The following is a 6,000-nucleotide window of genomic DNA, read 5'->3' as shown; positions in this document are numbered from 1 at the left end:
AATTAATTGTCATGAATATAGCATGGAAAATACAACCATGAATCCTATTTCCTAGAGATCATAATCCTTCGAAGTTTAATTCCAAGAAACAGCTACCTTAGAACAAGAGACATCTCGTTCGCAATAGACATTTACTTTTAATTAGAATAAACTGGCAATCTTTTAAAGAAATAAATTGTGAAATAATTTTTGAGAAGAAAAAGGCAAACTTGGATGAGAGTAAAGCTACGAACAATTCTCCTGCAAGAGCAATTCCGTCCAAGATTTCATGTAACAGATTTCTGGCGATCTCTTTGACATGACCTGGTGTAAATACTTCGCTGAAAGGCTGTCAGATTAATTGGTGGGACGTGTCCACTGGAACTGCTCTATACAAACTAAGCGCCAATTATCGAAATGTCTTTTTGAAACAGAATGGAGGAAGATCTCATGGATTGATGGCAAATGTCAAGAATATTGAACCGAGTAATCCACAGAATGAAAGGCTTTCATTACATATGTTTTTTTAAGTTGAAATAAACTCGTTTCTATATCAGTACTATTATGACAAAACACTGTCATTATGCCCCCGCAAATGTATCTATCTCATTTTCTAAACTAATATTGTGTGAATTTAAGACCTCTTCAAATTCATTGCTTTAAAATTCAATTTCTTCAAAAGAGAAAAATAGTATTATATTTTTTCCATAGATTTAGTCACTTATATATACAGCGAGGAGATACCTTTAGAAATTCTCACTAAGAAGACATCTATACTTCTGCCAAGAGAAAGATGGGTGGCGAAGCTTTTAGGTCTGAAGGAAGTCTAGCGTGTTTTGATTTCAAGTTTAAACACATTCATTTATTAGCTCCTTCAAATCAGAGAGAGAGAGAGAGAGAGAGAGAGAGAGAGAGAGAGAGAGAGAGAGAGAGAGAGAGAGAGAGAGAGAGTGCAGTGAGGATAAATTTATACTCCTGGAATAAGAATAAAAATTAAACAAACTAAATCTCTGTTAACAAAAATATGAATCGCCTTGAAGAATCACAATCAATGGCCAAACATTTTTTTTACGCAAATGATTGAAATTAGATTAAAAGGTCATGGATGTGGATGTCACGTGACATTCCATGAATGAAAATAAAACAAAATACCAATATGGAAAGAAAAAGTAATAGAGCAATGTAGAAAAGGTAAAAAACCAGCACACCAGCACAAAGACACAAAGATGTCTGATATGAATAATGTTTTAAATTTTATTGTTGGTTTTATATATATATATATATATATATATATATACAGTATGTGTGTGTGTGTGTGTGTGTGTGTGTGTGTGTGTGTGTGTGTGTGTGTGTAAAGTTACGCTGCTGTTAGAGAAGGAAGTGGGCCTGTAAAATAGGTTAGAGATAAAACAAACTGAGGAAAATAGGCACAACCAAGAAAATAAAGTCATCGGTGGAGGAAGTAACATTAGAGCTTAATGGATTTAAGATGATAGGTCGACAGATTGCAAATTTTAGACATGCAATGGCAAGAGTAAAATGAGGAAAAATCAATATCTCTCTCTCTCTCTCTCCTCTCTCTCTCTCTCTCTCTCTCTCTCTCTCTCTCTCTCTCTCTATATATATATATATATATATATATATATATATATATATATTATATATATATATATATATATATATATATATATATATATATATATATATATATATATATATATATATATATATATATATATATATATATATATATATATATATATATATATAAATATATGTATATATATATATGTATGTATATATATATATATATATATATATATATATATATATATATATATATATATATAGGGCCCATATTATTATTATTACTACTACTACTATTATTATTATTACTTACTAGGCTACAACCATGGTTGGAAAAGCACCATGCTATAAGCCCAAGGGCTCCAACAGGGAAAATGGCCCAGTGAGGAAAGGAAATAAGGAAAAACTACAAGAAGTTTAAGGAAAATGATATCAAAATAAATCTTTCATATATAAACTATTAACAACTTCAAAATAACAAGAGGAAGAGAAACAAGATAGAATGGTGTGCCAGAGTGTACCTTCAAGCAAGAGAACTCTAACCCAAAACAGTGGAAGACCATGGTACAGAGGCTATGGCACTACCTAAGACTAGAGAACAATGGTTTGATTTTGGAGTGTCCTTTTCCTAGAAGAGCTGCTTGCCATAGCTAAAGAGTCTCTTCTACCCTTAACAAGAAGAGAGTAGCCACTGATCAATATACACACATGAGGAGAGAGCACAGTACGGATAGCAATGGGAATTAAACAGAAACATAATATCATTAATGCATTGAATACAGAGGCGTAGAAAAGCTATCAATAAGGGACATTACAAGTGAATGATGATGAAAGTCCAGGTAAGAGAGAACAGACAAAAGACAGTGAATTTACTGAAAAAAGTCATTCCTAGATGCATTGCATTTGAGAAGAAATGCAATAAACAGAGGAGCAGGGGCTCTAAAAACAACAAAGGCAGAACAAAAGACAGAGAGAGAGAGAGAGAGAGAGAGAGAGAGAGAGAGAGAGAGAGAGAGAGAGAGAGAGAGAGAGCGAGCAATTAAAATCCCTGTGCCTCGTATGGTCTTGCTGGTGTGATCAATGATATTTGGGCCCTATGGAGACCAAGGCACATCGTACCGGGGTAATAAATATCCCCACAGTTCATTCTTCTTCTTATTACCGCTTAGAACGAAATATAGTCCACATTCTAAAACCATCTGTAGATTCTTTGAAATGTTAGAAACTACAAAGGATCTTTAAACTAATTTCATTTTCAATTAATTTCTTAAATAAGTAATTGCAACTTTAATTACTCGAAATTAAGTCTTACCTAATATCAGTAAAAATGTTAATCATATATGTATAATATTGACTACGTTTTTATTCGTGTTAAAACTCTCTCTCTCTCTCTTTCTCTCTCAACCAAGAAGCTTCCTGCCATGCCGGAGGGACTTGTGACAACCGCCCCCCCCCCCCCCCACACACACACACCTACCCCTGCCCTCTTCAAATATCTAGGCTTCAAAACTTTGAACAGATCATAGGATGGAGTTCTAGCTATTTTTACAATAGACCATTCACAATTGAGAGAGAGAGAGAGAGAGAGAGAGAGAGAGAGAGAGAGAGAGAGAGAGAGAGAGAGAATTTATATCACTCCTATACTCATTGATTTACACCGGCTGCCGACTAAAGCAAGAATTGAGTTTAAAATATTTACAATAACCCATCAAGTTACCAGAACCAGACGTCCAAAATATCTAAGAGAATTGCTACATATTGTGCAGCCAGCAACTCGTGCTGACACGAGAATAGTTACAGATAGTCTCAAACTATTGGAAGCTAAATATATGTCTACTGTAGGCTCTAGAGCTTTAAAATATGCGGCCACAAGACTATGCAACAAGCTCCCACAAGACATTCGAAAGACTGACGATATTGAGACTTACAAAATGAATCTGAAAACTTTCTTGTTCTCTAAATTCTTCGATAATTTGGATTAGACAATAAACGATCAATGTGTGGTGTGAAATGCTGAATGCCTTGGAATGCATATAAAAAAATCGACTGAAGGTGCTGTAGAGAGTAGAGGGCCATAGAGTGATAGGACCACAAAAGCAGCCCTTAAAGTAAAATAACTACACCACCATCACTTAAAAGAAAAAAAAAAAAAAAGAGTGAATTAATAACTTAAATATATGTTACTTCAGATCGACACTGCTGGAACTTCTTTCATTGTATGAACGGTAAAATATTTTCGCCTTTGAAAATCTCTGCACTGACTATTTAACCATCAATCGTTGGACTATCACGGCTGACTGATTGATTGACTGAGATTTCTCTAGCATCGTGACAGTCTCATAAATGTACATCAGATATAATGAGAACTCAAGGGATAAACACAAGCTTAATATTCCTAAAACTACTTCGTACAATTCTCGATAAATCATCGTTTTAAAACTGTTGTTGTCAAATCGCTAACATGAACAGAACTGATTTTAAGAGCGTGAATGGTGTTGCATTTTAAATGGTTACGTTCACATGACTATTTCCATATTGTCCTCAATGACAAAATTATTTAATAAAAAAAAAACATGAAAAGTAGGATATTCGTATATATAGAAAATACGCTGTGTAATACTAAGAGCTTTACACCCCTATTCTGAGCGGCCAGTTAAAAGACACCCCCCAACCTCACCCCAACTGTGAGCAACAAAGGCGAGGGTGAGGGGGTGATTAATATAGCTCTTTGAAAGGTCATTGGTCACATGACCTACACCGAAATTGATTTCAACAGTGTAGAAATCTTTAATAGACAAAAAGGTCAACTTAGCTCTCGACCTTTTAGAGTGATTTTGGTCGTTTTGCTTAACTGTGACCTTGACGGCACCTCAGGCACACTTGTAAGGACAGTGAGACAAGCTTCACCAAGATCAACTGATACTTTATTCGTTTGTTGGGGTATTAAAGCCAACACTTCTTGTTGGCACGGGCCTTTCTATTGTTCGGCCCGTAGGTACTTTATTCGAATGTGCACGGAAGTATATTACAAGGTGCGGATGGAAAGGTAGGATGACGTTGGCGCCAAATCGGATTGAAGTGCCCGCCAAAATATATGTGTTTTCTTACACTTACAAATATATGAATTATGGGTTAACAGAAACATGTTATGAAACGATACATATATCAAAATGTAGCTCTGGTAGAGCGGAATATATATACATAGGAAACCACAGTGTGGCGAAGAGAGAATTTAAATAAATAAGTAGCTTGTCGATTTTCTGGACGACGAAGGGATCGGTGTCCTTACAAGTACTCCCCCCCCAAGACATCGGGCAGCGTAGAGGGCTGATGATCAATCTTCGTATCTTTTCGGGCATCGGAGAGTTCCTATTGTTTTTGAACGGAGGGGCGCGCTGGCGGTCGGTGTAAGGATCTCTTCCTCTTGTCGTTGTTTGATGATTTTTCTTTCGTTGGGCGGCTTGTTTTGAGGCGGAACTCTGGGTCTGCCAGGTCCAGCGGAGGCGGTGTCGCTCCCTTCGAGAAACGCTGGTTTCACGCGGTCTACTGAAACCCAGTCCTCTTGGCCATGGACGTCGAGAAGGAAGGCTTTCGTTGTCTTTTTAATTACCCGGTAGGGACCTCGATAAGGTCTAGTCAGTGGTTGTCGATGAGCGTCGACACGGATGAAAACGTACCTGCAGTCATCCAGGCTTTTTGGCTTGAAGTGCTTGGTTCTGTCCTGGTAAGTTTTGAGACACGGCCTGAACTTCCTGGCGATGTCCCTTAGGTGATCCAGCTGCGTGTCGTCGGTTGATGAGGGAAAGAATTCGCCAGGAACTACGAGCGCTTCCCCGTAAACCTTTTCGGCGGGCGAAGGTTCGCCGTCTGCGCGAGGGGCGGTGCGAAGGCCGAGGAGTACCCAAGGAAGTCGTGATTTCCAGTCCCCGTCGGTGCAGCTCGCCATCAGGGACGCCTTGAGGGCGCGGTGAGTTCTTTCGACCATGCCGTTTGCCGCGGGGTTGTATGCCGTGGTGCTGTGGAGCGTCGTCCCCATCAGGTTCGCCAAAGCGAGCCATATTTCTGAGAGGAAAGCGGGGCCTCTGTCAGTCGTGATGTCGTCAGGAACGCCAAACCTGCTCACCCAGCTTGACAGGAGGGCTTCGGCACATGCTTGAGTCGTAGCTTCGGTCATCGGCGATGCCTCCAACCACCTCGTGGAGCGATCGATGATCGTAAGTAGGTAGCGAGCGGATCCAGAAGGGGGCAATGGTCCCACGACGTCGATGTGTATATGGCCGAAACGTCTTTTTGGCTGGGGAAAATCGCCTACCCCCGATTCGGTGTGACGGCTGACCTTGCTTGACTGGCAGTTGATGCATGACTTCGCCCATTCCCGGGCGTCCTTTTTTATCCCTGGCCAGACAAACTTTTCAGACAGAAGGCGAGCGGTGG

The sequence above is a fragment of the Palaemon carinicauda genome, chromosome 5 (genome assembly GCF_036898095.1).
Source record: "Palaemon carinicauda isolate YSFRI2023 chromosome 5, ASM3689809v2, whole genome shotgun sequence".
Lineage (NCBI taxonomy): Eukaryota > Metazoa > Arthropoda > Malacostraca > Decapoda > Palaemonidae > Palaemon > Palaemon carinicauda.
The sequence above is the reverse complement of the archived record's forward strand: the minus strand, read 5'-3'. Positions refer to the sequence as shown.